Below are 15,758 nucleotides of genomic sequence, written 5' to 3'. Positions count from 1 at the left end.
ACTCCTACTGAATGGGGGCTTACGAATATACCACTCTCTCCTTTCTGTGTGGAGTCCCTCGTGCTATTCCACATGCTCCACCAGACATCCTCACCTTGTGGGCCCATGGTCTTGAGCCTCACCTTTGTTGCACTATGCTTAGCCTCCTGCTGTATTTATGAGTGAGATATTTAAATGTCACCTTTCATGTCTCTTCTCAGTCTCCTATCCACAAATAGCCACATTGAAGTGCTTGTGTCTCTCTTCTTAAAACGTTTAATCTCCAACTTTAACAAATCGTTACCTTTTAGAGACATTGGACCACATTATATGGGCCGATGGTCTACACTGCCCTGCTGCGTGACAGCAGGACGTACACACAAACCATTTGTGCAATATCTGGCAGTGGCGGGTGGAGGTAACAATCCAGCCAATGGGAGTCTCTCTCAACATAGGCTGAAAGGGCCATATTGCATACCACCGGCAACTAATGCAAGGGCATTATTATGTAGACAACAATATAACAAGACAAACACCACCCAACAATAGACCTGTCTTTTTGATGGTCTTATCTGGAAGAGTGTTTGCAGTGATCCATTCTAGCATGAGGGTGGCACCTGGTGGATCCCTTCTGTGTATTAAGAGTGATACACAGAGCTTCCTTCACCTCCCCGTGGTGGAAACCCATGTCGTTTTTCTCCACCCAGCCAAAACATACCCAACCTGCTTACCAGGCCGGACTGCACGGCCTGGCAGATAGCTTTTTTAAGTCTTCTCTGCCAAATATTACGGCCCGACACATGGAAATACCACTTACGTGGGAGAGCAGTATTGCATAAGCAGTGAGATGCCTTGCCTCCAGGAATGAAGTTAAAAAGGAGAGAATCCTTAAGTGAGCGATAGTGTAGTTAAGCAACTTTTTTTCAGCATTCGAAGTACTAAATACTTCCATGGGCCGATAGACTGCTACCAGAACCAAAATTCTGGTGATTTTGAACAACCTACTGCCACAAAGATTCACACACGTAGAAGTTGAACAGTTCCAGCGCTATCTATGTATATAGAGCCTACTGTATCCTAAAACCATCAATGCTCACAGCGTGGATGGACTCTGTGATTTGCAGATTAGGGCAAGATTAACATACTGCTTCGATTAAACGTTTCATCAACATTTTGTACTTTGGACCACACTATATTATTAGCTCCTCTCAATCTGCCCTGAAAGTGTCTGGCCGTGCACTGAATGGCTTGAAACTTTCCTGGTCAATGGGCACCAAGAGGCCAATACAGAAGTATTGCAGGTCTACGTCCTTCTGCTGTACCTCAAGGATCCAATCACCCCCAGTTCTATTTCATGTTAATACCAACGCCCCTCCTAAATGATACACACGCGATACTGCCACATCCTGAGCGAATGCCTTCAGCACTTGCAGACAAGGACGGGAGGAGGATTTCAGGCACTTGAAGGAGCAAAGACAGAAGATCGCTTGCTACTTTGACCAAAATCACCAACTCTCTGGGTTGGGCTACTTTCATTCTTCTCACCAATCTTTAATAAGACCACTGCCGTCACTAAATAACCCAGAAATCTAGAGCGTTTCTTTGAAGAACATGTATCACCAAACAATCATAATGAACTTGCTGACAAATTCTGCATTGTTCATTTGGTGGCAATCAAAAAGCTACAATCTATCATCCTTCTCCAAAATGGCAATTATTGAAATGTTCTGTGATGATCTTGCCCTCAAACACTTCAACGCCATCCGCCATAACACACCCACAAACATTTGCAACATATTGATAAAAAACTAGTGACAAAACTCCTAAGTGTGGTACTACCCTCTCCAAGCCGTATTCATTTCTAAGTTCTTTGCATCTGGTAAAAGTGCTTCAGTGGCCTAACCCCAACCAAAGAATAAGAAAATGAACCATTAGATCTCTTTTCCTAACAGGTAGCATGTTGGGTCCCCACCGTTTGCTAAATGGAGGTCACTGCTTCTCTGTGCCCGTTGCATCACTATGGAATACATTCTGACCAGTAATCAGGCTTTCAAAGCTAAGCCTTCACTTCTGGACAATGTTTAGCATGCATCTATTTAAATGATAGCTAAATGTAATTATCGGATTGTGTCAAGATATCCTCATAGCACCAAGAGGTGAGCTTAATTCAGAGTTTTGCACTGTATAAATATCAGAAACAATAACTAAATAATAAATACAACTCTGCTTTAAGCACTTCATGTGTAAATGTCAGTGACACATCTAAAACATACTTCAAAGTGCCTCCTATAATATACAATGTTAACAAATATTGTGTGTACCCGGAACTAGAAACTGTCCAAGAAGCCTCAAAGCAGAAGAAGGCCACAGCATATAGTAAGAAGGCCACAGAATCTAGTACGCTGGTTAGGGCTGCTACTCAAATGTCACTCGAGTGGTAGAGGATAATGTTGTGCACAAGGAGAGACAGTCACTGCATGAAACTCCTCACACAAAAGGCTGACCAGCGTTTGAAATGGAGAAGTGAGTGCGGCCAATCTTCCTGTCTCTCTAGATAATGCTTGTTGGGGTTCCAACCTCCTAGAGTTCTTTGTTTCGCTCTATCAAGGTTTCCAAGATCTCCAATAGTACACCAGCACTTTTCATCTCTGTTCACACACACAGTGGATCACCCTCTGGTGCAGGAAGCTCACTCAGCCCCAGTGCTGAACACCAACAGTGATCAGCGCGATGCCTGAATTTACATGAAAACGTTTTGTTAGCATCTTCTCGCTGTCCTTGAGGAATTGTTCAAGAAGGTCTTGTAAAACTGCTGCATATACCATGGAAGCACGTCAGGTCACATGTTCTTCTGAAGAGGAGTTGACTGGAGCCTCGCTTCATTATTGAGGCCCTTAGGGATCATGGATAAAATCTCTGCCGTACCATTACAGGTTGTAATTGGATAGCCTACATGTGCTGGCTCTGCCACTGTCATGGCCGCCGTGCAACATGTGGTGTACCACACAGAAAATTTTAATCATCTATTTGATGCCATTGATACAAAACAATAGGACCCTGGTTATTTCATGGTACAATAGACAATGCCAACTGCAAGCATCAAAATGTTGGTTTGGCAAAGATTAATGGACATGTGCTATGAGTTGCAGGTCCCAGTTCAAAGTCTAGCAATGCCAGCTCTGCCTCTCATCTTTCCAAGGTTGACCCTGTAATATTTCATGAGATAATGGTAACGCCTTTTGTTTACAGAGCTTACAAACAGCAAAATCTAGGGTATGAAGCGCTATCTAGAAACACTTTTATTGTTATATTATGAGGATGCCGAAATGTGGAAACGGTTAGCCATAACAGTTACAAAAAACCTTTAAGAAAATAAAAACAGCTATGACAACTAGATGACTTCATGCAAATATATACAGGTCAAGACTGGTGTTCCATTTAACAGAAAGCTAAATTATAAAGACTTTTCTGAAAAAGCATAGCATACATTTTAAGTTAAAAGATTTAAAAACCAAGAAGTAACGGCATTTGCTGGGCGCCTTCCAGACTTTAAAATACCAGCACACACTGTCTACCATTCCGAGCACTGTACATCTTAATATAGGTAGATCCAGCCAGGGCTCATGCTTCACCCGGTCTGCACCCTGAACCTTCAGCAATGTATAGGGCACCATATATCAAATGGGTGCAGTAGAGGTTTTACAGTCATGAAACTACAGGTAACACAGGCTGGCCCTCACTTCCTGGTTACAAATAGTAGAACCTTCTAACTAAGGCAAAGATCACAAACTGCTCCTTCGGAGAGGTAAGAGATTCCTCATAAGAGAATTCCTGTCTTGACTGGAGATCACCTTACAAGTATTCCCCAAACATTACCTGGTTTAAACTCCGAAAGTACAAGATTTTGGGGCTGATTACGACTTTGGTGGTGTTGGAGCGGGGCAGCACGCCACCGCCTCATTCCTGCACCGCCAGAGTCGACCGCTGCGAGCCCTCCTGCCAGATTAGGAGTTTTCTGGCGGGCGGTCATTTGGTGTTCCCACGTCGGTGCCTTTGAAAAAGGCATCGCAATTGGAACCCCAAACGTTCCTGCACAGCAGACTTTTTAGTCCATGCTATGCTGGAACTGGGTGTGCATACACACGGGGGGCACATCATGTGCCCCCCTGCATGCATCCCAGTGTACAGGGGGCACTGTAGGGCTCCCTTTGTTTCCCCACCATCAGCCTTTTCATGGCAGGCTCACTGCCTTGAAAAGGTTGGCAGTGTGAAAACTCAGAATATGCTTGATGGTGGTGCAGCAGCACCGCCAAGCATATTACTGCTCCAGGCTGCCATGACACCGTCAGGGAACGTGGTTCCCAGGCAGTTGTGGCGGTCCCAAAACGGTCCAACCGCCTTACTTGTAATACAGTGGTCGGACCACTAGTGCGGCAGTCGCCGACCGCCACCACACCTCCACCATGAGTTTGGCAGTCAAGATTATGCATGAGGATGCTGGGTGCGTTAAATAAATACAGCGATAGGTGTTTGACTGAACCAGCTGCCAGCAGGCAAGTGTTCTATCTCCACCCTTTCCCTTGAAAAAATTGCTCTCAAATACCATTCTGTCACTTTAGAAAATGGGCACGACTAACTCAGTCCTCCTACACGCTCCTCCTCCACCCCACTCGGCGCTCACACTTTGCTTTAACTAAGTGTAGATATGATAAATATTGGTCACTATCCGGGTCTTGTGTCTCAATCATCACTCTACTTTGTATCAAATCCACAAAATTGTAAATGTTGCCACTCAAACTGTACGTGAACTTATGTTACTGCCGGCTTGTACACCATTTCTTGTCGAAATAAATCTTGGTACTCGAGAAAGTAATAAATAGAGTAGGGCTAGTAGTCTTTCCTGATTTTAGAAGTCATAGGCCACTGGCTTGGGTGAAAGTGTTTTAAAGCCAAAGGGAGAACTCTTTCTTACCACCCCGAATAAGACATCATGGTATGCATGTCACAGTCACTCGCTTCCAGTGTATGCCTACATCAAGATCCCTACACATTCTTAGATGTTTTATACTATTGCTTCGTCAATTGTTCGGTCTTTTGAGGAGATAAATCCCCTTGCCGCAGTAGAGCGCTCCATTTCCGTTTGTCTTCAGAAGTTAATCTTATGCAGGAGACGGGTGAGCTGTACATTCAGAGGAATTTCCTTAATAAAGGATGACTTTCACCGAGATATGATTGTATTTTGAACATGTTCGGGGGAGAGCAGCACTTCCGTAAGCTGAAATTTGCATGATGGAGTGAATTATCTCAGTGGGAGTTCCTGCAGCGGGATCGCTTGAACTTATTACAAAGGGTCTGTGAATATCTAATTATTGAGACTATAATCATATGAAAATGTTACAGGTCTGCATGGGGGAAACAGTAGTGCGCCCGCTGTCATGATATGGAATAGCCCATTACCAGGTGTCCATGCTAGAGCGGCGCAGCCCACACCAGGGTGTCACCGAAATGGCCAACGACCGTCGCTGACTGAGGAGGAACCACGCAATGAGTTCCCTCTTTAGACAGGGACCTCGCTGCGGCACAGTAAGGGGTCCACTTCCACTCCTACCTCAGCTAACCCACCCAAGCATAACGGTGAGCAACGAGCAGAAAGAGGCAAAATAAAGGTCAGTAACGAGCAGAAAGAGGCAAAATAAATGTGAGGGACAAGCAGAAAGAGGCAAAATAAAGGTGGGGGACAAGCAGAAGGAGGCAAAATAAAGGTCAGTAACGAGCAGAAAGAGGCAAAATAAAGGTCAGTAACGAGCAGAAAGAGGCAAAATAAAGGTCAGTAACGAGCAGAAAGAGGCAAAATAAAGGACAGGAGCAAGCAAGGAAATGGATGAAAAAGTGCAGATGATGAGCAGAGGAGGCACAAAATCGAAGACAGCAGGCAAGCTGGGCAGGAGGACCGTCACATGGGAAGCTGGCATGAGGACCAGCTCCTGTGTGCCCACCTACTTTTGTTTACCATGCACACACTGACAGATCCACTCATGCACCCACTCACAGACCCACTCAGACTCACAAACCCGCTGACAGACACACTCAGACATTCATACACCCACGTGTAGATCCATTCAAGCACTCATTCACCCACTCAGGCTCAGTGAGGTACTCCCTCACACAGACCCACTCAGACTCACACACCCACTAAGACACCCATGCACCCACTCACAGACCCAGAGACTGGCACACTCTCACAGATGCACTCAGACACTCATGCTCCCACTCACAGACCCAGAGACTGGCACACTCTCACAGATGCACTCAGACACTCATGCTCCCACTCACAGACCCAGAGACTGGCACACTCTCACAGATGCACTCAGACACTCATCCACCCCCTCACAGACCCAGAGACTGGCACACTCTCACAGATGCACTCAGACACTCATCCGCCCCCTCACAGACCCAGAGACTGGCACACTCTCACAGATGCACTCAGACACCCATCCACCCCCTCACAGACCCAGAGACTGGCACACTCTCACAGATGCACTCAGACACTCATGCTCCCACTCACAGACCCAGAGACTGGCACACTCTCACAGATGCACTCAGACACTCATGCTCCCACTCACAGACCCAGAGACTGGCACACTCTCACAGATGCACTCAGACACTCATCCACCCCCTCACAGACCCAGAGACTGGCACACTCTCACAGATGCACTCAGACACTCATCCACCCCCTCACAGACCCAGAGACTGGCACACTCTCACAGATGCACTCAGACACTCATCCACCCCCTCACAGACCCAGAGACTGGCACACTCTCACAGATGCACTCAGACACTCATCCACCCCCTCACAGACCCAGAGACTGGCACACTCTCACAGATGCACTCAGACACCCATCCACCCCCTCACAGACCCAGAGACTGGCACACTCTCACAGATGCACTCAGACACTCATCCACCCCCTCACAGATCCAGAGACTGGCACACTCTCACAGATGCACTCAGACACTCATCCACCCCCTCACAGACCCAGAGACTGGCACACTCTCACAGATGCACTCAGACACTCATCCACCCCCTCACAGACCCAGAGACTGGCACACTCTCACAGATGCACTCAGACACTCATCCACCCCCTCACAGACCCAGAGACTGGCACACTCTCACAGATGCACTCAGACACTCATGCTCCCACTCACAGACCCAGAGACTGGCACACTCTCACAGATGCACTCAGACACTCATCCACCCCCTCACAGACCCAGAGACTGGCACACTCTCACAGATGCACTCAGACACTCATCCACCCCCTCACAGACCCAGAGACTGGCACACTCTCACAGATGCACTCAGACACTCATCCACCCCCTCACAGACCCAGAGACTGGCACACTCTCACAGATGCACTCAGACACTCATCCACCCCCTCACAGACCCAGAGACTGGCACACTCTCACAGATGCACTCAGACACTCATGCTCCCACTCACAGACCCAGAGACTGGCACACTCTCACAGATGCACTCAGACACTCATGCTCCCACTCACAGACCCAGAGACTGGCACACTCTCACAGATGCACTCAGACACTCATGCACCCACTCACAGACCCAGAGACTGGCACACTCTCACAGATGCACTCAGACACTCATCCACCCCCTCACAGACCCAGAGACTGGCACACTCTCACAGATGCACTCAGACACTCATCCACCCCCTCACAGACCCAGAGACTGGCACACTCTCACAGATGCACTCAGACACTCATCCACCCCCTCACAGACCCAGAGACTGGCACACTCTCACAGATGCACTCAGACACTCATCCACCCCCTCACAGACCCAGAGACTGGCACACTCTCACAGATGCACTCAGACACTCATGCTCCCACTCACAGACCCAGAGACTGGCACACTCTCACAGATGCACTCAGACACTCATGCTCCCACTCACAGACCCAGAGACTGGCACACTCTCACAGATGCACTCAGACACTCATGCACCCACTCACAGACCCAGAGACTGGCACACTCTCACAGATGCACTCAGACACTCATCCACCCCCTCACAGACCCAGAGACTGGCACACTCTCACAGATGCACTCAGACACTCATCCACCCCCTCACAGACCCAGAGACTGGCACACTCTCACAGATGCACTCAGACACTCATCCACCCCCTCACAGACCCAGAGACTGGCACACTCTCACAGATGCACTCAGACACTCATGCTCCCATTCACAGACCCACTTAGATCACCCCGCCCCCCATCAATGATTCACATTCACTGTAGCTTTGCCTTCGACCCTCTACCGCTGTGGCCTCCCCTGCAGTTGTGTTTCCTTCTGCTCCCTCCCGCCCCCGCTTCCCTTTCAGCCGTACTCTCCTCCGCCACCAGGGCGCAGAGTTTAGATTTGCGGGGTTTGCAGGAACAGAGGCGGCTGTAGCTTTGACAATCACGTGTTCTCAGTGTGACTTCTATTTCTGAACGGTAGACATACATTATTGCTGTATTTTTGCTGTTCCACGCATCCTTCCCGGCGGCTCCAGACCAATGTTTTGCTTTTACTGGAGCGTGTTTTCTAACATTATCCGCGGAGGCTCCGTGACCGCTGCTGGAGGGGAGTGCCGGCCTGATGTAATCCGCAGCTGCCCTCCGGCAGCAGGTGTAACCGGGGCAGCGCCGTGGGGGCGAGGGCGGGGCCTCACTGCCACCCCCGCACCAGCCACGGATGCCAGCACCCCCAGAAACAACTAATGCCCCGGAGCGGGGGGCTCCCCACCCCTGCTCCGACCACTGATGTCCCAGAGCACAGGAGGTGAGACTTAGATACACCCGCAAACAACCAATGGTCTGCAGCAGAGGGCGCGAGACTCCCCTACTCCAGCACAAACCACTACTGCCTCGGAGAAGAGGTGTGAGACCCACTAACACCCAGAAACAACTAGTATCCCGAAACATAGGGGGGATACTCTCCCAGACCAGCCACTAGTACTACTGCATCAAGGAGAGGGTGTGACACACTTACACCCCGAAATAAACAACTCATGCTCCAAAGAGGTGGGAGGCGAAGTACACCAACACCCGCAGAAACCACTAATATCCCAGAGCAGAGGGGTGTGACTCTGCCACACCCAAAACAACTCATGTCTCAGAGCAGAGGGGGTGAGACCCTCCCACCCCTGCACGAACACTAACCTCCAGAGCAGAGGGCGTGAGACCCTCTAAACACAAACAAACTACTCATGTCCCAGAGCAGAGGGGGTGAGACCCTCCCCTCAAATACCTAAACACAGGCAGGGGCGAAATTCACCTGTCCCTCAAATAAACAACCATGGTTCACAAGGACAGGAGGGGCGACACTCCCCACGCATAAGTGCAAGACGTCTATTGGGTAGAGATGAACCCCACTCTTCACCAGAACAAGGGGAGAGGTTAAACCCTCACCACAATAATTGCAGCTCAGAACAGCGCGTGAGACCTACTCTTCACTCGAACAACTGCGTCAAGAGGGGTGAGACACACCACGTCTGCACACAGCCACTGCTCTCGAGAAGCGTGGATGGGGTCTGCCCTTCATGAACAACTATTACTCCAAAAAGATAGGGTGATGGGGCAATATCCGTCATTCCAAAGCTGTTTCCGTGCAAATGAGTGACATAGAGATGAACAACTAGCACTCCAGATCAGAGGGGAGAGAAGGAACCCTCACACAAACTAGAGCTACAGAGAAGAGGGGCGAGATAGAAACCTCACACAAACAACTACTGCTACAGAGCAGAGGGACAGGACGGAACCATCACACAAACTAGTGCTACAGAGCAGAGGGACAGGACGGAACCATCACACAAACTAGTGCTACAGAGCAGAGGGGCGAGATAGAAACCTCACACAAACTAGAGCTACAGAGCAGAGGGGCGAGATAGAAACCTCACACAAACAACTACTGCTACAGAGCAGAGGGACAGGACGGAACCATCACACAAACCAGTGCTACAGAGCAGAGGGACAGGACGGAACCATCACACAAACTAGAGCTACAGAGCAGAGGGGCGAGATAGAAACCTCACACAAACAACTACTGCTACAGAGCAGAGGGACAGGACGGAACCATCACACAAACTAGTGCTACAGAGCAGAGGGGCGAGATAGAAACCTCACACAAACAACTACTGCTACAGAGCAGAGGGACAGGACGGAACCATCACACAAACTAGAGCTACAGAGCAGAGGGGCGAGATAGAAACCTCACACAAACAACTACTGCTACAGAGCAGAGGGACAGGACGGAACCATCACACAAACTAGTGCTACAGAGCAGAGGGACAGGACGGAACCATCACACAAACTAGTGCTACAGAGCAGAGGGGCGAGATAGAAACCTCACACAAACAACTACTGCTACAGAGCAGAGGGACAGGACGGAACCATCACACAAACTAGTGCTACAGAGCAGAGGGACAGGACGGAACCATCACACAAACCAGTGCTACAGAGCAGAGGGGCGAGATAGAAACCTCACACAAACAACTACTGCTACAGAGCAGAGGGACAGGACGGAACCATCACACAAACTAGTGCTACAGAGCAGAGGGACAGGACGGAACCATCACACAAACTAGTGCTACAGAGCAGAGGGGCGACATAGAAACCTCACACAAACAACTACTGCTACAGAGCAGAGGGACAGGACGGAACCATCACACAAACTAGTGCTACAGAGCAGAGGGGCGAGATAGAAACCTCACACAAACAACTACTGCTACAGAGCAGAGGGACAGGACGGAACCATCACACAAACTAGTGCTACAGAGCAGAGGGACAGGACGGAACCATCACACAAACTAGTGCTACAGAGCAGAGGGGCGAGATAGAAACCTCACACAAACAACTACTGCTACAGAGCAGAGGGACAGGACGGAACCATCACACAAACTAGTGCTACAGAGCAGAGGGACAGGACGGAACCATCACACAAACCAGTGCTACAGAGCAGAGGGGCGAGATAGAAACCTCACACAAACAACTACAGCTACAGAGCAGAGGGACAGGACGGAACCATCACACAAACTAGTGCTACAGAGCAGAGGGACAGGACGGAACCATCACACAAACTAGTGCTACAGAGCAGAGGGACAGGACGGAACCCTCACATAAACTAGTGCTACAGAGCAGAGGGACAGGACGGAACCATCACACAAACTAGTGCTACAGAGCAGAGGGGCGAGACGGAACCCTCACACAAACTAGTGCTACAGAGCAGAGGGACAGGACGGAACCATCACACAAACTAGTGCTACAGAGCAGAGGGACAGGACGGAACCATCACACAAACTAGTGCTACAGAGTAGAGGGGTGAGACGGAACCCTCACACACCTGCTGCTACAGAGCAGAGGGGCGAGAAGGGACCCTCGCACAAACAACTGCTACAGAGCAGAGGGGCGAGACTCAGCCTTCAAAAAAGTATTGCTCGAAAGACTGTCGCAGAGAGACCGACTTATAACAGCTCCAAAGAAAGGAGGGTGAGTCTCACCCCTCACTCAAAATACTACTCAAAAGCAGTGGTGTAAGGCCCGCTACTCGCACAACAACAACACGGCTGACCCCTGTCACTGGTTGACCTTCCGCTTGTTTTTGGCCATTTAAGCTATCTGCAGCCTTTTGAGTAGTATATATATATATATATATATATATATATATATATATATATATATATATATATATATATATATATATATATATATATATATATATATATATATAGATATATATATATATATATATATATATATAGATAGATATATATACATATATATACATATATATACACATACACATACACCATAGACATGGATAGTTCTTTTGAACGGAGTTGTGAGACCCACTCTGACACAAAAAAAATCGACTGCTGAGTTCTTAGAGAGAGAGAGTGTGTGTGTGTGTGTGTGTGTAGGGGGGGTGTTGGGGTTGGTGTCTGCTTAGTAAACCTATGACTCGTACTTATCAGGATGGTTTAGAGCTGCGGCGCACTCATATCCCCCGTTCTACATAATACATAACACCGTTCATCCAACAGTACAATCTAATCCCGTCATATTAAACATGACTGACAATTATAAACCATGCAATTATTCCACAGCTTCATATGTCACCAGGTACAAACCATACACCTGTTCCCATCTCCTGCCGGGCACTCTTCACCCATGGACCAACAGAGCGTGGATAGATAAACGAATAGTGGCTTGCAGTGACAGCAACAGAAAAGAATCCGCAGAAAGTGCTCGGGGATATATTTAAGCGCTACCTTCTACCGATTGTTTTTGTTGCAAAAATCATTTTTGGGACATTTCAGTACTACAAACTGCAGAGGCACCGACAGAGCTCAGATGACTGTTATTTAAAAAAAATGAGCTGAGTAAACAAAATACCTACTCAGTGTATGCAACCAGGCGGTTAAAAGCCCATCAGAGCGATGTCCCTCATACGTCCCCCTTGACAACCAGCACTTATGCGGCTTCGAGGCTCACCCAGCACTCAGTCACAAGAAACTGCAAAAAAACGGTCCGCGGCTCTAACTGCACGAAATACTAAGTGTGGCCGCGCGATCGAAATAATGGATAATTGTTGAAAAAAACTTTGTCTGCTCCGCGGCCCGCATGCTGATGAGGCTGGAGTCTGACTGACCTTGCTCAGGCGGCGGCGGAGGGATGGAGCGGGTCCGCGGACTCATGCAGAGCCCTCCTCTGGCCCGGTCTGAAGCAGCCCCCAGGCTCGCCCCGTCGGTGCCCCCGGGGTCTGTGGATCTGGCCGGATTCCTCGCAGGTGGATCTTTCCGCAGTCGGTCCCGGCGCAGGCTGCGGAGTGTCCTGAGCTGTGTGCTGTGCTGCGGTCGGCTCTCTGCACTGCCTCGCTGCGGCCGGACGAGTCGCTGCTCCTCCTGGGAACGGCGCAGCTCTGACTGACTGTCTCTCTCCGAGACAGGAGCAGGCCCGCCCCTCAGCACGGGTGGGAGTGAGGGGGCTACCCTGGTAAACAGCGATGCGTAGCACGACGACTCTCGCTTCTCAGGGGGCCCCATGCGGCGGACACAGGCAGACAGGTGCTTTCTCAACTTTGCTAACGCTCATTGCCTCCTAAAACTTGTCGCATTCATCGCGTCTGTAAATCAAGGGGCGATGGATTTACACTTGCACACCAACTTGCTGGGATTTGCACCTCGACGAAGCAGACCCATCACTGATAATGGAGGTCAAGACAGCCTGCAAAACTGCTGAACCTTTCAGAAGCATTGCAACAAGTGACTTGCAGAGTACACCAGTGGCGTCACTAGGGTTGGTGTCACCCAGTGCGGTAACTCATGATGTCACCCCCTCACGACTTACCCCATGATGGACCTCCTCTGAGTCCGCCAGCGCCAAATAACGCTCTAGCACCAGGGCTCGAGTCGGGGTACCACGGGGGTGGATAGCGTCCCCCGACTTATTTTACCGGGAGCACGATAACTGGAGCAAATGGAGCCACACATTCACTCTTTGGCCTCTCTGGGGCGAGATCAGAGCTCATTCAGAACGCTGCTCACGCGCTGGCTTCTCTGATGCAATAGCATCTAAGGGGTGAGCGAGGGGAGGCAATGAGTCTGAAGGTGCAAGCCACCTTTCGGCACGTCACTTCCCATCATGACGTCAGCGTCCCCCCACTTCTTTTTTTAAGACTTGTGCCCTGTCTAGCCCAAAGCATGGCATGCCACAAAGAAAAAAAAAGTCCCGAGACTTAACACCTTTCATAGAAGGTAAAAGTATCCGGCAAACCACCATGCTATGTTGCCCACCGTGATATGGCGTACATTTTTTTATTAATTCATTTCAGTTGGGTTTGAGCTCTGGGCTGCTGCACTGTGCTGGTGAGGCCCAGTTTTTGATAGCCCACTTTCAATAGCTTTGTAATTGGCTGGACGGCAGCGCGTGCCTCAGTGGTGGCTCATGAGATTTAAAAGTGGCAGGGCGTAAAAACAGTTTCCAAAGTTAAAAAAGGGAGCATGCATGCATTACTATTTTTTGTATATATGTTGCAAACTTGCTCTCTGAAACGTTTTGATGGTTTCTTTTTACTGTCACTCTCCAAACATATATACTTGGCTCTAGTCGCTTTTCGTTTCTCCCCATGCCCCAGACCTGTCTTCGGGTCTATAGCTACTGAATGTGTCCCCCTTGCCGGGCTGTATGTTTGCCCGCTTCCCTTCTTCCTTGGCTCACGTCTTTCTCCCTGCTTTTAATTTCTCTTTCTTTCTTCGAATTACTTATCCGTTTATTATTTACCTATCTGCCGCCACTCTGTCTGCTTCTCCATTGCTTCCTTGCTGCCACTATCCCCTCAGATGCTATTTTCTTTCCTACAGTACGGTAGTCCCTCCTGCGCGGGGGATTTTGGGAGCTGCGGCTGCAGGGACTGCTTCCTCTGCTGCAGGAGAGGGCCGGTTCAGATTCACTTCCCTTCCTCTCTGCAGCTACATTCCCCGCACAGACAGCTCCCATTGCCTCGAGTTGTAAGTGACATTCATTGCACGCTTGATGCCACGTCTCGTCATAGAGCAATATTGATAATTTCAGACAAAATCATAAATGTAGTGAGTAGGCAGTTCCTCAATCTCCCCCCGGCATTAGATGTAAGTGCAAAATGTGCAAAACTGTAAAGAGAAAATTAGTTTCGTCACGCTTGCACTCTTAGATCTCCTTTGTTTACTGTTGTTGCGTGCTCCAGGGTGTACCCTCCTTCTGAGTACAAGTAAAACAAATCAATTGCGTGACCCTTAATTGAGTGACGTCCCCTGGTCACAGCGTTGTGCCCATAGATTGGGTTGTAAAGTTCCACATAAAGTTTCAAATTAATTCAACTATCTTCAAACATCTTTATTTTCGTCATTTCCAAAGTAATTTTCACAAAAATAAGTAATCCAGCCTTATGGATAATTGCTTTTGCGTCCAATGCATTTCGGCTATGTGATAGCCTTCATCAGGGACTGGATTCTACAAATCAAACAATCGAATAATCACATATGAGGATATATCAGGGACTCAATGTCTAATTCACATCTAGTATGTTGATAAAGTCTCAAAATAGTGCATAGTCATGTGACTTCTAAATGTCACCCCGTGGATTAAAGTGATAAGTAAGAAAATCCAAACATAGAGAACTGTTTTAACTAATGTAAGGAGTTTGGTTCAATTACGCTTAATCTGTGTGAAAACCGAAACTGAATGGTTTGAAGTATGTGATACAAACACACCTCCACCAGATAAATAAAAAATGAAAACCAGCCGTGCACATGTAATGGACAGAACCGTTCAAGTGTGGTTACGAAAAGAACTCTTCGCATGCATTTGATACCAAAATATGAAAGAAGAAACGTGTGTACCCGCTTACCGGTTACGCTGAAAAAAGGTCCTGCGTGCCAAACGCGGAAGTTGTTTCCCGATCGGGTTCGAAGGCACAGGTTAAATCACCGTGTTCTTAGTGAATATAGAAAGCGGACTAAGTCCCTAATCATTCAGTGAAAACGGCCATGATAGTAAATATAGAAAATGGGCTGAAGTCCGTAATCATTTGGTGAAAGCAGCCATGATAGATAAGGGTGAAACGTGTAGACCAAAGTAAAATAAAATAAAAGATGAAGCAAAATACCGTGATCATCATGCATATAGAGCTCTTGGTGACTTAGTCAACATTTAAGTTAAAAAATGAAAACTGTGCCACTATTCTATTCGTGAACAATAAA

At 48.4% G+C, this 15,758-nt stretch overlaps 1 protein-coding gene across 1 annotated transcript in view; it reads right to left on the bottom strand.

Moving 5' to 3' along the window:
• The window catches only part of MEGF10 (multiple EGF like domains 10), a 293,827-nt gene extending 280,794 nt beyond the window's left edge, over positions 1–13,033 (bottom strand). Inside the window, exon 1 of the mRNA XM_078675602.1 lies at positions 12,671–13,033. The gene's annotated coding sequence lies outside the window, so the exon portion shown is untranslated. The remainder of the gene's footprint in view (positions 1–12,670) is intronic.
• Between the last annotated feature and the right edge of the window lie 2,725 nt (positions 13,034–15,758).

The sequence above is a fragment of the Lissotriton helveticus genome, chromosome 2_1, assembly GCF_964261635.1.
Source record: "Lissotriton helveticus chromosome 2_1, aLisHel1.1, whole genome shotgun sequence".
In the NCBI taxonomy this organism is placed as follows: Eukaryota; Metazoa; Chordata; class Amphibia; order Caudata; family Salamandridae; genus Lissotriton; species Lissotriton helveticus.
This window is presented reverse-complemented; position numbering and strand designations above follow the sequence as displayed.